At 45.6% G+C, this 23,750-nt stretch overlaps 1 pseudogene; it reads right to left on the bottom strand.

The window, feature by feature from the left end:
• The window catches only part of LOC124040460, a 37,736-nt pseudogene extending 24,370 nt beyond the window's left edge, over positions 1-13,366 (bottom strand).
• Between the last annotated feature and the right edge of the window lie 10,384 nt (positions 13,367-23,750).

The following is a 23,750-nucleotide window of genomic DNA, read 5'->3' as shown; positions in this document are numbered from 1 at the left end:
TAATAATATCATAATAATAATAATAATAATAATAATAATAATAATAATAATAATAATAATAATAATAACTTTTGACTGTTACTGTACATTCAGGTTGATCGCTGATCAAACTGATCCTCTTAACAAAACCCAGAGCAACTTTATGTAAAACAGAGAATGGTCAAGCCAAGCCAAGCCAAGCCAAGCCAAGCCAAGCCAAGCCAAGCCAAGCCAAGCCAAGCCAAGCCAAGCCAAGCCAAGCCAAGCCAAACTGTACTGGACTGGACTGGTCATCCAATAGAATTTAAGGATTTTGTGCACTGGCCAGCCAGGCTAGTAGATCCCAGGTCTAAGATCAGGGCTATGAGACATGTTCTACTAGCACAGTCTTAACTGTGCTAGCCTCAGGCTAGCGGGCTAGCGGGCTAGCTTCATTTCTCTCCCTGGAACCTTGAAAACACAATGTGACAGGAGAATACAGGTTGGGGTCAAATAACAGTATGAAAAAGGAGGAGACTCCTATAGTTCAGTCAGGTTGGGGTCAAATAACAGTATGAAAAAGGGGGAGACTCCTATAGTTCAGTCAGGTTGGGGTCAAATAACAGTATGAAAAAGGGGGAGACTCCTATAGTTCAGTCAGGTTGGGGTCAAATAACAGTATGAAAAAGGGGGAGACTCCTACAGTTCAGTCAGGTTGGGGTCAAATATCAGTATGAAAAAGGGGGAGACTCCTACAGTTCAGTCAGGTTGGGGTCAAATATCAGTATGAAAAAGGGGGAGACTCCTATAGTTCAGTCAGGTTGGGGTCAAATATCAGTATGAAAAAGGGGGAGACTCCTACAGTTCAGTCAGGTTGGGGTCAAATATCAGTATGAAAAAGGGGGAGACTCCTATAGTTCAGTCAGGTTGGGGTCAAATATCAGTATGAAAAAGGGGGAGACTCCTATAGTTCAGTCAGGTTGGGGTCAAATATCAGTATGAAAAAGGGGGAGACTCCTACAGTTCAGTTCAGTCAGGTTGGGGTCTTGTAACGCCAGGTAGTGGGTTCGATCCCCGGGACCACATACGTAGAATGTATGCACACATGACTGTAAAAAGCGGGGAGACTCCTACAGTTCAGTCAGGTTGAGGTCAGTGTTAAAGCGGAGACCTGAGTGGGCATGATCCTCTTGGCTTCCCTCCCGGGAACTTTCTTCTGTCTCTCGACCCTCTGGCGAGGCGGAGGCAACTCAGCCAGGAACGATCCCATCCTGGTAGAGACACACACAGGGACAGTCAGAGACGTTTACGCACTAAACTAAATAGAAACGTAACATGTAAAGGGTTGGTCCCATGTTAAGATCCCAGAAATGTTCCGTACGTAATGAAAAAAGTTTATTTCTCTCAAGTTTTTGTGCACACATTTGTTTACATCCCTGTCAGTGAGCATTTCCCCTTCACCAAGATAATCCATCCACCTGACAGGTGTGGCATATCAAGAAGCTGATTAAACAGCATTACACAGGTGCACCTTGTCCTGGGGACAATAAAAGGTGGCAGTGGGGTTATGGTATGGGCAGGCACAACGAACACAATTGCATTTTAGAGATGGCAATTTGAATGCAAAAAAAAATACAGTGAAGAAATACTGAGGCCCATTTTTTTTAAGGTGACCAACAAATGTTTATCTGTATTTCCAATGGTGAAATCCATAGATTAGGGCCTAATTTATTTATTTCAATTCACAGATTTCCTGAACTGTAATGAAGTAAAAATCAATTACATTGTTGCATGTTGCGTTTATATTTTTTGTTCAGTGCACATCTTCTCTGCATATATTTGGTGATTTGCCCCAAGCTTCCCAAAGAGTTGGAGGATGAAGTGAGGTGGAGGATGATGTCTGGTGAGGTGGATGAAGTGAGGAGGATGATGTCAGGAGGATGAAGTGAGGTGGAGGATGATGTCTGGTGAGGTGGATGAAGTGAGGAGGATGATGTCTGGTGAGGTGGATGAAGTGAGGAGGATGAAGTGAGGAGGATGAAGTGAGGTGGAGGATGATGTCTGGTGAGGTGGATGAAGTGAGGAGGATGAAGTGAGGTGGAGGATGATGTCTGGTGAGGTGGATGAAGTGAGGAGGATGAAGTGAGGTGGAGGATGATGTCTGGTGAGGTGGATGAAGTGAGGAGGATGAAGTGAGGTGGAGGATGATGTCTGGTGAGGTGGATGAAGTGAGGAGGATGAAGTGAGGTGGAGGATGATGTCTGATGAGGTGGATGAAGTGAGGAGGATGAAGGGAGGTGGAGGATGATGTCTGGTGAGGTGGATGAAGTGAGGAGGATGAAGTGAGGTGGAGGATGATGTCTGATGAGGTGGATGAAGTGAGATGGAGGATGATGTCTGGTGAGGTGGATGAAGTGAGGAGGATAAAGTGAGGTGGAGGATGATGTCTGGTGAGGTGGAGGATGAGGTGGATGAAGTGAGATGGAGGATGATGTCTGGTGAGGTGGATGAAGTGAGGAGGATAAAGTGAGGTGGAGGATGATGTCTGGTGAGGTGGAGGATGATGTCTGGTGAGGTGGATGAAGTGAGATGGAGGATGATGTCTGGTGAGGTGGATGAAGTGAGGAGGATGAAGTGAGGTGGAGGATGATGTCTGGTGAGGTGGATGAAGTGAGGAGGATGAAGTGAGGAGGATGAAGTGAGGTGGAGGATGATGTCTGGTGAGGTGGATGAAGTGAGGAGGATGAAGTGAGGTGGAGGATGATGTCTGGTGAGGTGGATGAAGTGAGATGGAGGATGATGTCTGGTGAGGTGGATGAAGTGAGGAGGATGAAGTGAGGTGGAGGATGATGTCTGGTGAGGTGGATGAAGTGAGGAGGATGAAGTGAGGTGGAGGATGATGTGAGGTGGAGGATGATGTCTGGTGAGGTGGATGAAGTGAGGTGGAGGGAGGATGGAGGATGATGTCTGGTGAGGAGGATGAAGTGAGATGGAGGATGATGTCTGGTGAGGTGGAGTGAGGTGGAGGGATGGAGGATGATGTCTGATGAGGTGGATGAAGTGAGGTGGAGGATGATGTCTGAGGTGATGGTGGATGAAGGAGATGTGGAGGATGATGTCTGAGGTGAGGTGGATGAAGTGAGGTGGAGAGGTGGAGGATGATGTCTGGTGAGGTGGATGAAGTGAGGAGGATGAAGTGGAGGATGGTGGATGAAGTGAGGAGGATGAAGTGAGGTGGAGGATGATGTCTGGTGAGAGGTGATGAATGAGGAGGTGAGGTGGAGGATGATGTCTGAGGTGGATGAGGATGGTGGATGTCTGTGAGGTGGAGGATGATGTCTGGTGAGGATGAAGTGAGGTGGAGGATGATGTCTGATGAGGTGGAGGAGGTGGAGGATGATGATGGATGGTGAGGTGGATGAGGTGGAGGATGATGTCTGGAAGTGAGGTGGAGGATGATGTCTGGTGAGGTGGATGAGGAGGATGAAGTGAGGTGGAGGATGATGTCTGATGAGGTGGATGAAGTGAGGTGATGATGTCTGATGAGGTGGATGAAGTGAGGTGGAGGATGATGTCTGAGGAGGATGAAGTGAGGTGGAGGATGATGTCTGATGAGGTGGATGAAGTGAGGTGGAGGATGATGTCTGATGAGGTGGATGAAGTGAGGTGGAGGATGATGTCTGATGAGGTGGATGAAGTGAGGTGGAGGATGATGTCTGGTGAGGTGGATGAAGTGAGGTGGAGGATGATGTCTGGTGAGGTGGATGAAGTCTGCGTTGGACTACATTGCAAACAGACTGTCCCTGATCTAGAACGTTACAAATCACCCTGCATCCCAAATAACATTATTTAATATTAGTGATTCAACTGATCCCCTCAAACATGCTCACTATTAGCCACCTTCTGCTCTCCTCTACTCACATGTAGTGGAAGGAGGGAGCAGTCCTGAAGCAGCGTTGAGCTCTATTAGCTACCTTCTGCCACGAGTCCTGGGGGAGGTAGCCACCGCTCGCACCACCACCCTCCTCCTCCTCATCTTCATCCTCCAGGCGATTCAAACCCATGAACGACAACTGGGTGGACCAATAAGAACACAAAGGATAAAGAGTTTGCAATCTGATAAACGTTAGCCTTCACCACCTCCCACAATCCTCTCCTTGCCCTCCTCTCTCTCCTTGCCCTCCTCCTCCTTCCCCACCTCCCTCTCCTCCTCTACCTCCACTGCCTCCCAGTCCCATCCTCCCTCCTACTGACCAGGTGTTCGGCGAAGGCTGAGGGATCGAAGGCTGATCCCTCAGCGTGTAGCTGGCTGGCCTTCCCTTCCCAGGTCTGTAGCCAGCACCAGGAGCTGAGCGTCGAGAGCTGCTTCCCGGGCCTGACGGACTGAGAGAGGACAAAACATGAGGGTGAAGACAAAGAAAAGAGTGAGGATAGATTGAGATTGAGATATTAACAACTTTAAAATGACTTCCTTCCCTGTAATAATCACTCACTCAGACATTACTAGAATCGTGAGAGCTACCCCCCCCCCCCTAATTTTGCCTATCTGACTATGATTTCAAGGTAAGGATGCAATGCAAAACGTTTGACAGATCCTATCATACCTTCTGCAAACAGTTTGTTGGCCTCCTCCAACACGTCTGTCAGTTTGTTGTTGGTGGGACTCAACATGTCCTCTCTGTTCTCTGGGAAAAACAGAGAAGGTGAAGGTTCAAGGTACAACTGGGACAAATCATTGAAATCAATTTCCACGTTGCTGAAGTTCTATCACGTTTGCCTAATAAATATACTGAACACAAAATATATATATAAAACGCAACAAGAAACAATTTCAACGATTTTACTGAGTTCAAATCTGATCAAATGTTATTAGTCACATACACATGTTTAACAGATGTTATTGAGGGTGTAGCTAAATGCTTGTGTTCCTAGCTCCAACAGTGCAGTAGTATCTAACTAAATGCTTGTGTTTCTAGCTCCAACAGTGCAGTAGTATCTAACTAAATGCTTGTGTTCCTTGCTCCAACAGTGTAGTAGTATCTAACAAAATGCTTGTGTTCCTAGCTCCAACAGTGCAGTAATATCTAACTAAATGCTTGTGTTCCTAGCTCCAACAGTACAGTAATATCTAACTAAATGCTTGTGTTTCTAGCTCCAACAGTAATATCTAACTAAATGCTTGTGTTTCTAGCTCCAACAGTAATATCTAACTAAATGCTTGTGTTTCTAGCTCCAACAGTGCAGTAGTATCTAACTAAATGCTTGTGTTTCTAGCTCCAACAGTGCAGTAATATCTAACTAAATGCTTGTGTTCCTAGCTCCAACAGTAATATCTAACTAAATGCTTGTGTTCCTAGCTCCAACAGTGCAGTAATATCTAACTAAATGCTTGTGTTTCTAGCTCCAACAGTAATATCTAACTAAATGCTTGTGTTTCTAGCTCCAACAGTAATATCTAACTAAATGCTTGTGTTCCTAGCTCCAACAGAGCAGTAATATCTAACTAAATGCTTGTGTTCCTAACTCCAACAGTGCAGTAATATCGAACTAAATGCTTGTGTTTCTAGCTCCAACAGTGCAGTAATATCTAACTAAATGCTTATGTTTCTAGCTCCAACAGTGCAGTAATATCTGAGTAAGTAAAAGAATGAAATTAAGGAATACTCGGAGAGTTCATCAATGAGCTTGATGCCTTGATAAGCTCCTTTCCTGAGGACGGCTCACCTCTCACAGTTCTGGGCGACTTTAACCTCCCCACGTCTACCTTTGACTCATTCCTCTCTGCCTCCTTCTTTCCACTCCTCTCCTCTTTTGACCTCACCCTCTCACCTTCCCCCCCCTACTCACAAGGCAGGCAATACACTCGACCTCATCTTTACTAGATGCTGTTCTTCCACTAACCTCATTGCAACTCCCCTCCAAGTCTCCGACCACCACCTTGTATCCTTTTCCCTCTCGCTCTCATCCAACACTTCCCACACTGCCCCTACTCGGATGGTATCGCGCCGTCCCAACCTTCGCTCTCTCTCCCCTGCTACTCTCTCCTCTTCCATCCTATCATCTCTTCCCTCTGCTCAAACCTTCTCCAACCTATCTCCTGATTCTGCCTCCTCAATCCTCCTCTCCTCCCTTTCTGCATCCTTTGACTCTCTATGTCCCCTATCCTCCAGGCCGGCTCGGTCCTCCCCTCCCGCTCCGTGGCTCGACGACTCATTGCGAGCTCACAGAACAGGGCTCCGGGCAGCCGAGCGGAAATGGAGGAAAACTCGCCTCCCTGCGGACCTGGCATCCTTTCACTCCCTCCTCTCTACATTTTCCTCCTCTGTCTCTGCTGCTAAAGCCACTTTCTACCACTCTAAATTCCAAGCATCTGCCTCTAACCCTAGGAAGCTCTTTGCCACCTTCTCCTCCCTCCTGAATCCCCCCCCTCCTCCCTCTCTGCAGATGACTTCGTCAACCATTTTGAAAAGAAGGTCGACGACATCCGATCCTCGTTTGCTAAGTCAAACGACACCGCTGGTTCTGCTCACACTGCCCTACCCTGTGCTCTGACCTCTTTCTCCCCTCTCTCTCCAGATGAAATCTCGCGTCTTGTGACGGCCGGCCGCCCAACAACCTGCCCGCTTGACCCTATCCCCTCCTCTCTTCTCCAGACCATTTCCGGAGACCTTCTCCCTTACCTCACCTCGCTCATCAACTCATCCCTGACCGCTGGCTACGTCCCTTCCGTCTTCAAGAGAGCGAGAGTTGCACCCCTTCTGAAAAAACCTACACTCGATCCCTCCGATGTCAACAACTACAGACCAGTATCCCTTCTTTCTTTTCTCTCCATAACTCTTAAACGTGCCGTCCTTGGCCAGTTCTCCCGCTATCTCTCTCAGAATGACCTTCTTGATCCAAATCAGTCAGGTTTCAAGACTAGTCATTCAACTGAGACTGCTCTTCTCTGTATCACGGAGGCGCTCCCCACTGCTAAAGCTAACTCTCTCTCCTCTGCTCTCATCCTCCTAGACCTATCGGCTGCCTTCGATACTGTGAACCATCAGATCCTCCTCTCCACCCTCTCCGAGTTGGGCATCTCAGGCGCGGCCCACGCTTGGATTGCGTCCTACCTGACAGGTCGCTCCTACCAGGTGGCGTGGCGAGAATCTGTCTCCTCACCACGCGCTCTCACCACTGGTGTCCCCCAGGGCTCTGTTCTAGGCCCTCTCCTATTCTCGCTATACACCAAGTCACTTGGCTCTGTCATAACCTCACATGGTCTCTCCTATCATTGCTATGCAGACAACACACAATTAATCTTCTCCTTTCCCCCTTCTGATGACCAGGTGGCGAATCGCATCTCTGCATGTCTGGCAGACATATCAGTGTGGATGACGGATCACCACCTCACGCTGAACCTCGGCAAGACGGAGCTGCTCTTCCTCCCGGGGAAGGACTGCCCGTTCCATGATCTCGCCATCACGGTTGACAACTCCATTGTGTCCTCCTCCCAGAGCGCTAAGAAGCTTGGCGTGATCCTGGACAACACCCTGTCGTTCTCAACTAACATCAAGGCGGTGGCCCGTTCCTGTAGGTTCATGCTCTACAACATCCGCAGAGTACGACCCTGCCTCACACAGGAAGCGGCGCAGGTCCTAATCCAGGCACTTGTCATCTCCCGTCTGGATTACTGCAACTCGCTGTTGGCTGGGCTCCCTGCCTGTGCCATTAAACCCCTACAACTCATACAGAACGCCGCAGCCCGTCTGGTGTTCAACCTTCCCAAGTTCTCTCACGTCACCCCGCTCCTCCGCTCTCTCCACTGGCTTCCAGTTGAAGCTCGCATCCGCTACAAGACCATGGTGCTTGCCTACGGAGCTGTGAGGGAAACGGCACCTCAGTACCTCCAGGCTCTGATCAGGCCCTACACCCAAACAAGGGCACTGCGTTCATCCACCTCTGGCCTGCTCGCCTCCCTACCACTGAGGAAGTACAGTTCCCGCTCAGCCCAGTCAAAACTGTTCGCTGCTCTGGCCCCCCAATGGTGGAACAAACTCCCTCACGACGCCAGGACAGCGGAGTCAATCACCACCTTCCGGAGACACCTGAAACCCCACCTCTTTAAGGAATACCTAGGATAGGATAAGTAATCCTTCTCACCCCCCTTAAAAGATTTAGATGCACTATTGTAAAGTGGCTGCTCCACTGGATGTCATAAGGTGAACGCACCAATTTGTAAGTCGCTCTGGATAAGAGCGTCTGCTAAATGACTTAAATGTAAATGTAAATACAGTCGAATAGAATACAGTATATACATATGAGATGAGTAAAGCAGTATGTAAACATTATTAAAGTGACCAGTGAAGTCTATGTATATGGGGCAGCAGCCTCTAAGGTGCAGGGTTGAGAGTGACCAGTGATTCCATGTCTATGGGGCAGCAGCCTCTAAGGTGCAGGGATGAGAGTGACTAGTGATTCCATGTCTATAGGGCAGCAGCCTCTAAGGTGCAGGGATGAGAGTGACTAGTGTTCCAGTATTAAAGTGACCAGTGAAGTCTATGTCTATGGGGCAGCAGCCTCTAAGGTGCAGGGATGAGAGTGACTAGTGATTCCATGTCTATAGGGCAGCAGCCTCTAAGGTGCAGGGATGAGAGTGACTAGTCATTATTAAAGTGACCAGTGATTCCATGTCTATAGGGCAGCAGCCTCTAAGGTGCAGGGATGAGAGTGACTAGTGTTCCAGTATTAAAGTGACCAGTGAAGTCTATGTCTATAGGGCAGCAGCCTCTAAGGTGCAGGGTTGAGAGTGACTAGTGTTCCAGTATTAAAGTGACCAGTGAAGTCTATGTCTATGGGGCAGCAGCCTCTAAGGTGCAGGGTTGAGAGTGACCAGTGATTCCATGTCTATAGGGCAGCAGCCTCTAAGGTGCAGGGATGAGAGTGACTAGTGTTCCAGTATTAAAGTGACCAGTGAAGTCTATGTATTTAGGGCAGCAGCCTCTAAGGTGCAGGGTTACGTAACCGGGTGGAAGCCGTCTAGTGAGTTATGAGGAAATCAGTCAATTGAAATAAATGAACTAGACCCTAATCTATGGATTTCACATGACTGGGCAGGGGCACAGCCATTGGTGGGGCTGGGAGGGCTTAGGCCCACCCACTTGGGAGCCATGCTGTTTAATCAGCTTCTTGATGTGCCACACCTGTCAGGTGGATGGACTATTTTAGCAAAGGAAAAATGCTTTTTTTAACAGAGATGGAAACAAATTTATGCACAACATGTTTTTATTTTATATTTTATTTCAGCTCATGAAACCAACACTTAACATGTTGCGTTTATATTTTTGTTCAGTATAAATAGCATTGTGGCAAAACAAGCAATGTAGAGAATCATTCTACAATCTAAACCACTGTGAAAGTCATTTAATTTTCAACAGGTGTACAAGCTAGACAATCTATAACTCACATTTCTATGTGAATTTGGTCCTACTGGACCTTTACCTTGACAGGTGTCCAGACACCTGGGCGGTTTAAGTGGCCACTTGCACACGCCCCGTCACGGATGTACATGTTTTGGGTAATTCCCTCCAGCTAATGCTGACACCAATCCAATACTTTTACATCCACAACGGGGAGAATACAAGACAAGTGCACACTATGAGAAAAGTGTTGAGAATTGGGAACTCATGGCCCATGGACACCATTCCCAGACAGTTCCCACTACATTACCTTTAAATTACTGTTACATTACATTACATTATCTTAACAGTTCCCGCTACATTACCTTTAAATTATCTTAACAGTTCCCACTATGTTACCTTTACATTATCTTAACAGTTCCCACTACGTCACCTTTACATTATCTTAACAGTTCCCACTACGTCACCTTTACATTATCTTAACAGTTCCCACTACATTACCTTTAAATTACTGTTACATTACGTTACATTATCTTAACAGTTCCCACTACATTACCTTTACATCATCTTAACATTTCCCACTACATTACCTTTACATTATCTTAACAGTTTCCACTACATTACTTTTAAATTACTGTTACATTACATTATCTTAACAGTTCCCACTACATTACCTTTACATTATCTTAACAGTTACCACTACATTATATTAACAGTTCCCACTACATTACCTTTACATTTCCGTTGCCTAACCTTACCATTATCTAAACAGTTCCCGCTACATTACCTTTACATTATCTTAACAGTTCCCACTACATTACCTTTAAATGACTGTTACATTACCATTACATGACCTTAACAGTTCCCGCTACATTACCTTTACATTATCTTAACAGTTCCCACTACATTACCTTTAAATGACTGTTACATTACCATTACATGACCTTAACAGTTCCCACTACATTACCTTTAAATTACTGTTACATTACCTTTACATTATCTTAACAGTTCCCCACACATTGCCTTTAAATTACTGTTACATTACCTTTACATTATTTTAACAGTTCCCACTACATTACCTTAACATTACTGTTACATTACCTTAACAGTTCCCACTACATTACCCCTACATTACCTTTAAATTACCATTACATGACCTTAACAGTTCCCACTACATTACCTTAACATTACCATTACATTACATTAACAGTTCCCACTACATTACCTCTACATTACCATTACATTACCTTAACAGTTCCCACTACATTACCTCTACATTACCATTACATTACCTTAACAGTTCCCACTACATTACCTTTACATGACCTTAACAGTTCCCACTACATTACCTCTACATTACCATTCCATTGCCTTTACATGTGAGTCATTTAGCAGACCCTCGTATCCACTACTCACGTTGAACAGAGTTGATGAGGTCCCTGTACTTGCTCCTGATGTCTCTCCTCCGCGCCGGATCATTGTCCTCATCCTGCATGTCTGCTGGGCTGCACCCGGCCTCATGATCCTCACCGCCGGCGGCTGCTGCATCCCCACGCTCCGCTGCCCTGCCATCACCTTTACCCCCCGGCACACCGTTCTGACGGGGAGGAGCGGTCTCGTCCCCTCCGCGGCTGGCTCGCCTCATCTTGGATGGGGTTATTGGTATTGTATGCAGTTGTTTGGGATTCCTCTCTCCTCTATTCTTTTAGGTTTTGGCTATCACCCCTTTTCAAAGCTGGAGTGTTGGGGGGAAAGTTGGGAGACAGTCAGGTATCGAGCATTCATTTTAATAGCCACTGCTTTAAGGAAATCCTAGTGTTGAGCGATTAGGGTTTTTTGAGGTCGGTTCTATGACTACATTTTTGTTTTTTAATCACAGTTTTTGTTTATATATATGTATATGTTTGTTTGTTTTTTTTACATTAAATACGCTGTACATTATGTTGGTTGAATAATGTAACAGAATAAAACAATGAATAACAGGCCTATGATGGTAGTGACTGCTCATTACTGCTGATCACTTATTAACCATCAGTTATTCACATGACTTTAATAAAATACTCAAAGTTTTATTTGATGACTTTATTATTTCCTTCCAAGTCATCATCTCGTCTCTATAGAGCTGCTGCAAAATCACTATTTAGTCATATATAATAATAATAATATAATAATAATAATCCACTACTATTTAGTAGTTCTTCAAAGTAAATAAGGCATACTTTTATGACGGCTGAAAACCAACTATCAATCACTGACAGAGCATTTGGAAGAGCATTCAGACCCCCTTCCCTTTTTCCACATTTAGTTACATTACAGCCTTTTCTGAAATTGATTCAATAAAAAAAAAATCCTCATCAATCTACACCCAATACCCATTAATGACAAAGCGAAAACAAGATTTTAGAAATGTTTGCAAATGTTTTAAAAATAAAAAAACGAAATAGCTTATTTACACTTTGCTATGAGACTCAACATTGAGCTCAGGTGCATCCTGTTTCCATTGATCATCCTTCAGATGTTCCTACAACTTGATTGGAGTCCACCTGTGGTCAATTCAATTGATTGGACATGATTTGGAAAGGAACACACCTGTCTATATAAAGGTCCCACAGTTGACAGTGTATGTCAGAGCAAAAACCAAGCCACGAGGTCAAAGGAATTGTCCGTAGAGCTCAGTGACAGAATTGTGTCGGGGCACAGATCTGGGGAAGGGTACCAAAACATTTCTGCAGCATTGAAGGTCCCTCAGAACACAGTGGCCTCCATCATTCTGAAATGAAAGAAGTTTAGAATCACCAAGACTCTTCCTAGAGCTGACCGCCCGGACAAACTGAGCAATCGAGGGAGAAGGGCCTTGGTCAGGGAGGTGACTCCCATATATTAGATGTCATACCCAAGAAGACTCAAGGCTGTAATCGCTGCCAAAGGTGCTTCAACAAAGTAAAGAGTCTGAATATATGTGATATTTCAGTTGTATTTTTAATACATTATCATATTTCTAAACCTGTTTTTGCTTTCTCATTATTGATGACGGGGGAACAAGTGAATCCATTTTTAACACGGCTGTAATGTAACAAAATGTGGACAAGTCAAGGGGTCCTAATACTATTGAATGCACTGGAGATCATGTATTGTCAGGTAGAGATACCCTGCCTTGTGAAGCAACAGCTGCTCTTTATATCCCATTATGATCGCGCTTTCCCCCCGTTTATTTTATTTAACTAAGCAAGTCAGTTAAACACAATATTATTTACAATAACGGCCTACATCGGCCAAACCAGGACGACGCTGGGCCAATAGTGCGCGTAAAAGACTGGACAAGTAGAGCCGCAATGCATAATGGTCATTGAAGTTCATTACCACGTTTTACGCGCTAAACTATGTACAATATTGGCCTGTTGGAAACTGCAACTCCCTACGACATCGCACAGTTCAAGCTGGATCCGATTTACCTCTACAGAGCTGTGCAATCTGCGCGTTGTGCTCACACATTAAAAAAATTATTGGAATTGAAATCATTGAACCGATGACGGTCAATTAGTTGTTTATAAAAAAATAAAAATGATCGATATTTCGGTTAATCGATCAGCAAAAGGAAATCCTGGTATCCATAACAACACCAGTTTACTTCCGGGTACTAGGAAAAATAGCTGGAAAGTGACGCCGATCCACTTCAATGGGTGGAAAACACGACAAAAATGGTTATGTCTGCACAATTATTAAAATGCAAACAGTGAACTTAGTATTGTTGTTCGGTTTTTTTAACTACACATTCTAGCTAACTTGATGTCAACGTTACTGAGCTAGCTAACGCAGAGAAAAGTTATGGCAATGACAAAGTCCCTTCAAATAAAATAAAAATTCTGGCCACATAATTCATATATTCGATTTCTGTTCAACTTCATATTAAAAATGCACATCGCTAACTACTCACAGGAGAGCCTTGTTGACAGTCCTCAAAGCAAACCGCTTTTCTGACAGGAACGAACGTAAACTCTCTGTGAAGCTTGACACAATAATGCACGTTGCTGTTCGCCTTCAAAATAAAAGTCCCCGATTTGAAACTGGTAAAAATAGTGGAATAATGCCATATTTGGACTAGATAATACTAAACATGGTTGGAATGTTACATAAAATACAGTAATTAATTAATTTGACAAACTGTGGATATATCAGACTGCATAATTGCATTGGTGGCATACAGTATACACTGTCTGGCCTTACCTATGGAATGAAAGGACTCTGAAACCATGAAATGGGTAAGGCTGTACAGTGTCAGCGTCACCCATAGATTTCAATTCCAAAGAGGTTGCACAAATATTAGCGTCATGGCTCTTATTTACGGAACTTTGACAAAATACCTCCCCAGTAAACTATTGCACTCTCCAGCCTTACCAATGGGAAAGGAGGAAACCTAGTCAGTCGCACAACTGAAATGTCTTCCACGTGCATAATCGACATCCACGTCGCCCGGGGAACAAAACAATTTAATTATATAGCCAGCGGGTTACCTGCCTTGATCAGGGGCAGATCGACAGATTTTTACCTTGTCAGCTTAGGGATTCAATCTAGCATCCTTTCAGTTACTGGTCCAACGCTCAAACCACGAGGCTACCTGCCTCCTCTAACCACGAGGCTACCTGCCTCCTCTAACCACGAGGCTACCTGCCTCCTCTAACCACGAGGCTACCTGCCTCCTCTAACCACGAGGCTACCTGCCTCCTCTAACCACTAGGCTCTGCCTCCTCTAACCGCTAGGCTACCTGCCTCCTCTAACCGCTAGGCTACCTGCCTCCTCTAACCGCTAGGCTACCTGCCTCTTCTAACCGCTAGGCTACCTGCCTCTTCTAACCGCTAGGCTACCTGCCTCTTCTAACCGCTAGGCTACCTGCCTCTTCTAACCGCTAGGCTACCTGCCTCTTCTAACCGCTAGGCTACCTGCCTCTTCTAACCGCTAGGCTACCTGCCTCTTCTAACCGCTAGGCTACCTGCCTCCTCTAACCGCTAGGCTACCTGCCTCCTCTAACCGCTAGGCTACCTGCCTCCTCTAACCGCTAGGCCACCTGCCTCCTCTAACCGCTAGGCCCCCTGCCTCTCTAACCGCTAGGCCACCTGCCTCTCTAACCGCTAGGCTACCTGCCTCTCTAACCGCTAGGCTACCTGCCTCCTCTAACCGCTAGGCTACCTGCCTCCTCTAACCACTAGACTACCTGCCTCCTCTAATCGCTAGACTACCTGCCTCCTCTAACCGCTAGACTACCTGCCTCCTCTAACCGCTAGACTACCTGCCTCCTCTAACCGCTAGACTACCTGCCTCCTCTAACCGCTAGGCTACCTGCCTCCTCTAACCGCTAGGCTACCTGCCTCCTCTAACCGCTAGGCCCCCTGCCTCTCTAACCGCTAGGCCACCTGCCTCTCTAACCGCTAGGCTACCTGCCTCTCTAACCGCTAGGCTACCTGCCTCCTCTAACCGCTAGGCTACCTGCCTCCTCTAATTACTAGGCTACCTGCCGCCCAACAATGGAATGTGCACCCATGAAATGGGATCTCGGCCTACTCAGTGACACCCACAGAACATGACTTTGTAGAGTTTACACAAATATTAGCGTCATAGCTATTACTGCAGGACTCTGAAACCACTGTGATAACCCCAGTTGTTATCGGTGCACACTCTGTAGGTAACGCTGTACAGTCCAATGTGAATGTTCAAAACGCATACCAGACGAACTGGGGAGGTGATTTGCCACAGTCAAAAGTAATAATAAATTAAGGCTAAGAGGTCATTTTACCTGATCTAACTTTGAAAATCGTCAAACAGCCTTTGTAAGTGTATTTAGACCACATTGACAAAAGGACAGGATATCTTGTGGTTCACTGAGCAGTGGTATGTACAGTATGTTTGATAACTGTGTGGAGAGGTGTGGCCATTCACCTCCTCCGCTACGAAAGGGATTGGACCCACATAGAGGCAACCATTCACCTCCTCCGCTACGAAAGGGATTGAACCCACATGGAGGCAACCATTCACCTCCTCCGCTACGAAAGGGATTGAACCCACATAGAGGCAACCATTCACCTCCTCCGCTACGAAAGGGATTGAACCCACAGAGGCAACCATTCACCTCCTCCGCTACGAAAGGGATTGAACCCACATAGAGGCAACCATTCACCTCCTCCGCTACGAAAGGGTTTGAACCCACATGGAGGCAACCATTCACCTCCTCCGCTACGAAAGGGTTTGAACCCACATGGAGGCAACCATTCACCTCCTCCGCTACGAAAGGGTTTGAACCCACATGGAGGCAACCATTCACCTCCTCCGCTACGAAAGGGATTGGACCCACATAGAGGCAACCATTCACCTCCTCCGCTACAAAAGGGATTGAACCCACATGGAGGCAACCATTCACCTCCTCCGCTACGAAAGGGATTGAACCCACATAGAGGCAACCATTCACCTCCTCCGCTACGAAAGGGATTGGACCCACATAGAGGCAACCATTCACCTCCTCCGCTACGAAAGGGATTGAACCCACATAGAGGCAACCATTCACCTCCTCCGCTACGAAAGGGATTGAACCCACATAGAGGCAACCATTCACCTCCTCCGCTACGAAAGGGATTGAACCCACATGGAGGCAACCATTCACCTCCTCCGCTACGAAAGGGTTTGAACCCACATGGAGGCAACCAGTCACCTCCTCCGCTACGAAAGGGTTTGAACCCACATGGAGGCAACCATTCACCTCCTCCGCTACGAAAGGGATTGAACCCACATAGAGGCAACCATTCACCTCCTCCGCTACGAAAGGGTTTGAACCCACATAGAGGCAACCATTCACCTCCTCCGCTACGAAAGGGTTTGAACCCACATAGAGGCAACCATTCACCTCCTCCGCTACGAAAGGGATTGAACCCACATAGAGGCAACCATTCACCTCCTCCGCTACGGAAGGGTTTGAACCCACATAGAGGCAACCATTCACCTCCTCCGCTACGAAAGGGTTTGAACCCACATGGAGGCAACCATTCACCTCCTCCGCTACAAAAGGGTTTGAACCCACATAGAGGCAACCATTCACCTCCTCCGCTACGAAAGGGTTTGAACCCACATGGAGGCAACCATTCACCTCCTCCGCTACGAAAGGGTTTGAACCCACATAGAGGCAACCATTCACCTCCTCCGCTATGAAAGGGATTGAACCCACATAGAGGCAACCATTCACCTCCTCCGCTACGAAAGGGGTTGAACCCACATGGAGGCAACCATTCACCTCCTCCGCTACGAAAGGGATTGAACCCACATAGAGGCAACCATTCACCTCCTCCGCTACGAAAGGGGTTGAACCCACATTGAGGCAACCATTCACCTCCTCCGCTACGAAAGGGGTTGAACCCACATGGAGGCAACCATTCACCTCCTCCGCTACGAAAGGGATTGAACCCACATAGAGGCAACCATTCACCTCCTCCGCTACGAAAGGGGTTGAACCCACATGGAGGCAACCATTCACCTCCTCCGCTACGAAAGGGATTGAACCCACATGGAGGCAACCATTCACCTCCTCCGCTACGAAAGGGGTTGAACCCACATGGAGGCAACCATTCACCTCCTCCGCTACGAAAGGGGTTGAACCCACATGGAGGCAACCATTCACCTCCTCCGCTACGAAAGGGATTGAACCCACATGGAGGCAACCATTCACCTCCTCCGCTACGAAAGGGGTTGAACCCACATAGAGGCAACCATTCACCTCCTCCACTACGAAAGGGGTTGAACCCACATGGAGGCAACCATCCACCTCCTCCGCTACGAAAGGGATTGAACCCACATGGAGGCAACCATTCACCTCCTCCGCTACGAAAGGGGTTGAACCCACATGGAGGCAACCATTCACCTCCTCCGCTACGAAAGGGGTTGAACCCACATGGAGGCAACCATTCACCTCCTCCGCTACGAAAGGGTTTGAACCCACATGGAGGCAACCATTCACCTCCTCCGCTACGAAAGGGATTGAACCCACATGGAGGCAACCATTCACCTCCGCCGCTACGAAAGGGATTGAACCCACATGGAGGCAACCATTCACCTCCTCCGCTACGAAAGGGATTGAACCCACATGGAGGCAACCATTCACCTCCTCCGCTACGAAAGGGATTGAACCCACATGGAGGCAACCATTCACCTCCTCCGCTACGAAAGGGATTGAACCCACATGGAGGCAACCATTCACCTCCTCCGCTACGAAAGGGGTTGAACCCACATGGAGGCAACCATTCACCTCCTCCGCTACGAAAGGGTTTGAACCCACATGGAGGCAACCATTCACCTCCTCCGCTACGAAAGGGGTTGAACCCACATGGAGGCAACCATTCACCTCCTCCGCTACGAAAGGGGTTGAACCCACATGGAGGCAACCATTCACCTCCTCCTCTACGAAAGGGTTTGAACCCACATGGAGGCAACCATTCACCTCCTCCGCTACGAAAGGGTATGAACCCACATGGAGGCAACCATTCACCTCCTCCGCTACGAAAGGGGTTGAACCCACATGGAGGCAACCATTCACCTCCTCCGCTACGAAAGGGGTTGAACCCACATAGAGGCTGGTATTTGAATAACAATCATTAGGTTAGACACATTTCACATGGAATGTCAAGTCAACGTAACGTAATATTTTTCCCAAATACCATATTTTTATCCCAATAAGTGCTGTAATAAATGTGAAGTGACTTTATTTAGGTCGTTGTTTACACTACAATGTTCTATCTGTTCATGTTATTTAGTTAATCCAGACATTGTTCATGATAAACAGGGTCTTTGAAGTCCAAGTATGACCCTTTTTGTTCATGTAGAAAGACAAAAAGAGGTGTAAATGTGTTTCGCGTGTAGGTACAATTTACTTTAATTCAAAACAGCATTTTTGAAGAACTACAGATGAGCAGCAGGTGCTTGATGTAAATAAAAAACAATTTTATTTTTATTTATTTTATTTATTTCACCTTTATTTAACCAGGTGGGCAAGTTGAGAACAAGTTCTCATTTACAATTGTGACTTGAAAGCATTGACTGTTGAATCCCTGATAGTCAAAACAGCATGAGAAAATGTCTTGTTTCTTCACAGACTGGCTGCTTTGTGATGTTCAACCAAACTTCTGTTGGTGTCTTCAGGTTCTCAGAAAAGGGGGACATTGGCGATTCTGAATCGATAAGACCTGACAAAATACTAACTCTATATTCTGATGTTCTACATCCTGGGATTTACCCAGCACCACCTCCAGTATTACTGTCATCACCACAGCAGCTAGATAACTGTGTTCTACATTCTGGGTATTACTGTCATCATCACAGCAGATAGATAACTGTGTTCTACATCCTGGGTATTACTGTCATCACCACAGCAGATAGATAACTGTGTTCTACATCCTGGGTATTACTGTCATCACCACAGCAGATAGATAACTGTGTTCTACATCCTGGGTATTACTGTCATCACCACAGCAGCTAGATAACTGTTCTACATCCTGGGTATTACTGTCATCACAGCAGATAGATAACTGCAGATGCAAGACTTCAAACATACAGTTGAAGTCAGAAGTTTACATTCATTTAGGTTGGAGTCATTAAAACTAGTTTTTCAACCACTCCACAAATTTCTTGTTAACAAACTATAGTTTTGGCAAGTCGGTTAGGGTATCTACTTTGTGCATGACACAAGTCATTCTTCCAACAATTGTTTACAGACATATTAATTCACTGTATCACAATTCCAGTGGGTCAGAAGTTTACATACACTAAGTCAACTGTACTTTTAAACAACTTGGAAAATTCCAGACAAATATGTCACGGCTATGGAAGCTTCTGATTGGCTAATTGTCATCATTTGAGTCAAGTGGAGGTGTACCTGTGGATGTATTTCAAGGCCTACCTTCAAACTCAGTGCCTCTTTGCTTGTCATCATGGGAAAATCAAAAGAAATCAGTCAAGACCTCAGAGAAAGTCTCATTCATCCTTGGGAGCAATTTCCAAACGCCTGAAGGTACCACATTCATCTGTACCAACAATAGTATGCAAGTATAAACACCATGGGACCACGCAGCCGTCATACCGCTCAGGAAGGAGACGCATTCTGTCTCCTAGAGATGAACGTACTTTGGTGTGGAAAGTGCAAATCAATTAAAATTCTGTGGATATATTGAAGCAACATCTCAAGACATAAGTTAGGAAGTTAAAGCTTGGTCACAAATGGGTCTTCCAAATGGACAATGACCCCAAGTATACTTCCAAAGTTGTGGCAAAATGGCTTAAGGACAACAAAGTCAAGGTACTGGAGTGGCCATCACAAAGCCCTGACCTCAATCCTATAGAAAATCTGTGGGCAGAACTGAAAAGGCGTGTGCGAGCAAGGAGGCCTACAAACCTGACTCAGTTACACCAGCTCTGTCAGGAGGAATGGGACAAAATTCACCCAACTTATTGTGGGAAGCTTGTGGAAGGCTACCCGATAAGTTTGACCCAATTTAAACAATTTAAAGGCATTGCTACCAAATACTAATTGAGTGTATGTAAACTTCTGACCCACTGGGAATGTGATGAAATAAATAAAAGCTTAAATAAATAATTCTCTCTACTATTATTCTGTCATTTCACATTCTTAAAATAAAGTGGTGATCCTAACTGACCTAAGACAGGGAATTGTTACTAGGATTAAATGTCAGGAATTGTGAAAAACTGAGTTGAAATGTATTTGGCTGAGATGTATGTAAACTTCCGACTTCAACTGTATCTATTACAAATTACTACACTCTAAGAGATATATATTACAAATTACTACACTCTAAGAGATATATATTACAAACTACTACATACTAAGATATGTATATTACAAACTACTACACACAAACAATGTCCTTTTCACGCAGCATTGTCCTTAGCCCCAGGCTTAGACTGTCCCTGGGCGAGCTTATACCGTGTTCATGAAAGTAGGGCTACTGAAACCAACGGTCACTTTTCTGGAGAAGAATATTCAAAAGTAGGCGACAATGAATTGTGATTGGCTAGCCCCAGAACGACAGTGCGAACATTGCTTCAGAGCAGGGCTCTGTGATAGGCCAGCCCTGGGCTAAGGTTGTGCCATCCCCCTTCAGAATGTGCACGTGTGAAAAGTCTCTTATCCCCAGGGTAACACCTCTCTTGGCCCAGGGCAAAGTGAACAGTCCCTTATCCCCAGGGCAAAACCTCTCTTGGCCCAGGGTAAAACCTCTCTTGGCCCAGGGCAAAGTGAACAGTCTCTTATCCCCAGGGTAAAACCTCTCTTGGCCCAGGGCAAAGTGAACAGTCTCTTATCCCCAGGGTAAAACCTCTCTTGGTCCAGGGCAAAGTGAACAGTCTCTAATCTCCAGGGTAAAACCTCTCTTGGCCCAGGGCAAAGTGAACAGTCTCTTATCCCCAGGGTAAAACCTCTCTTGGCCCAGAGCAAAGTGAACAGTCTCTTATCTCCAGGGTAAAACCTCTCTTGGCCCAGGGCAAAGTGAACAGTCTCTTATCCCCAGGGTAAAACCTCTCTTGGCCCAGGGCAAAGTGAACAGTCTCTTATCCCCAGGGTAAAACCTCTCTTGGCCCAGGGCAAAGTGAACAGTCTCTTATCCCCAGGGTAAAACCTCTCTTGGCCCAGGGCAAAGTGAACAGTCTCTTATCCCCAGGGTAAAACCTCTCTTGGCCCAGGGCAAAGTGAACAGTCTCTTATCCCCAGGGTAAAACCTCTCTTGGCCCAGGGCAAAGTGAAGTGTGAACAGTCTCTTATCCCCAGGGTAAAACCTCTCTTGGCCCAGGGCAAAGTGAACAGTCTCTTATCCCCAGGGTAAAACCTCTCTTGGCCCAGGGCAAAGTGAAGTGTGAACAGTCTCTTATCCCCAGGGTAAAACCTCTCTTGGCCCAGGGCAAAGTGAACAGTCTCTTATCCCCAGGGTAAAACCTCTCTTGGCCCAGGGCAAAGTGAACAGTCTCTTATCCCCAGGGTAAAACCTCTCTTGGTCCAGAGCAAAGTGCAAAGTGAACAGTCTCTTATCCCCAGGGTAAAACCTCTCTTGGCCCAGGGCAAAGTGAACAGTCTCTTATCTCCAGGGTAAAACCTCTCTTGGCCCAGGGCAAAGTGAACAGTCTCTTATCCCCAGGGTAAAACCTCTCTTGGCCCAGGGCAAAGTGAACAGTCTCTAATCTCCAGGGTAAAACCTCTCTTGGTCCAGGGCAAAGTGAACAGTCTCTAATCTCCAGGGTAAAACCTCTCTTGGTCCAGGGCAAAGTGAACAGTCTCTTATCCCCAGGGTAAAACCTCTCTTGGCCCAGGGCAAAGTGAACAGTCTCTAATCCCCAGGGTAAAACCTCTCTTGGTCCAGGGCAAAGTGAACAGTCTCTTATCCCCAGGGTAAAACCTCTCTTGGTCCAGGGCAAAGTGAACAGTCTCTTATCCCCAGGGTAAAACCTCTCTTGGCCCAGGGCAAAGTGAACAGTCTCTTATCCCCAGGGTAAAACCTCTCTTGCTCCAGGGCAAAGTGAACAGTCTCTAATTTCCAGGGTAAAACCTCTCTTGGCCCAGGGCAAAGTGAACAGTCTCTTATCCCCAGGGTAAAACCTCTCTTGGCCCAGGGCAAAGTGAACAGTCTCTTATCCCCAGGGTAAAAGCTCTCTTGGTCCAGGGCAAAGTGCAGTGTGAACAGTCTCTTATCCCCAGGGTAAAACCTCTCTTGGTCCAGGGCAAAGTGCAGTGTGAACAGTCTCTTATCCTCAGGGTAAAACCTCTCTTGGTCCAGGGCAAAGTGAACAGTCTCTTATCCTCAGGGTAAAACCTCTCTTGGCCCAGGGCAAAGTGAACAGTCTCTAATCTCCAGGGTAAAACCTCTCTTGGTCCAGAGCAAAGTGAACAGTCTCTTATCCCCAGGGTAAAACCTCTCTTGGTCCAGAGCAAAGTGCAAAGTGAACAGTCTCTTATCCCCAGGGTAAAACCTCTCTTGGCCCAGGGCAAAGTGAACAGTCTCTTATCCCCAGGGTAAAACCTCTCTTGGCCCAGGGCAAAGTGAACAGTCTCTTATCCTCAGGGTAAAAGCTCTCTTGGTCCAGAGCAAAGTGAACAGTCTCTTATCCCCAGGGTAAAACCTCTCTTGGCCCAGGGCAAAGTGAACAGTCTCTTATCCTCAGGGTAAAACCTCTCTTGGTCCAGGGCAAAGTGCAGTGTGAACGTGGGATGTGTCCAAACTACAACGCACCATCACGTACCAAACATATTTACTGTACACAGACAGATGTATGGTCAACTTAAAGCTGAGTACAAAGGGCACAGTCCTTCCATGTGGACAACAAAGATGGTAAATGAACTAGGCTGTTTTGCTACATTAATGCTTGGTTGTTACCCGTAACTCTTGTCATTCTTATTGCTTTAGTGACAAAAGTAAATATGAGATACAATAAACCATCTTTTCCTCCTCAGACAAAATGTTTGGATTGCTGTGTGAGGGACGAATTACTTTCAGATTAGTTGAGGTCACTATTGAGATCATCAATTTGACTTTAGGACATTTCTTCTCTTGAATGTAGACTGGAACTTGATTTGACTACTCACATAAAAGCTACAGTCTCTAACACTTGGCACTTCATTGAATTAATGTCTCTAGAAATATTTATGGTAGAGGAAATACTGTAGTCTGAAATATGTACTGTATTTATACTATAGTTTGAAATATGTACTGTATTTATACTGTAGTCTGAAATATGTACTGTAGTTTGAAATATGTACTGTAGTCTGAAATATGTACTGTAGTTTGAAATATGTACTGTAGTCTGAAATATGTACTGTATTTATACTATAGTTTGAGATGTGTACTGTATTTATACTGTAGTCTGAAATATGTACTGTAGTTTGAAATATGTACTGTATTTATACTGTAGTCTGAAATATGTACTGTATTTATACTGTAGTTTGAAATATGTACTGTATTTATACTGTAGTTTGAAATATGTACTGTATTTATACTGTAGTCTGAAATATGTACTGTATTTATACTGTAGTTTGAGATGTGTACTGTAGTTTGAAATATGTACTGTAGTTTGAAATATGTACTGTATTTATACTGTAGTCTGATATATGTACTGTATTTATACTGTAGTTTGAAATATGTACTGTATTTGTACTGTAGTTTGAGATGTCTACTGTATTTATAATGTAGTTTGAATGTGATATTTCTGTAGCACATCATTTTTCAGATGATAAAATTGTATTTATTAAAGTGACAAAACAACAAATACATTGTAAAAGGAATGATATAGTTTCTCAGGACATTATTATATTTAGTTACATCTTTAATAAAACTTTACTTAGTAAATGTAACAATGGCAGTCCT

The sequence above is a fragment of the Oncorhynchus gorbuscha genome, linkage group LG07, assembly GCF_021184085.1.
Source record: "Oncorhynchus gorbuscha isolate QuinsamMale2020 ecotype Even-year linkage group LG07, OgorEven_v1.0, whole genome shotgun sequence".
Classification (NCBI taxonomy): Eukaryota; Metazoa; Chordata; class Actinopteri; order Salmoniformes; family Salmonidae; genus Oncorhynchus; species Oncorhynchus gorbuscha.
The sequence above is the reverse complement of the archived record's forward strand: the minus strand, read 5'-3'. Positions and strand labels throughout refer to the sequence as shown.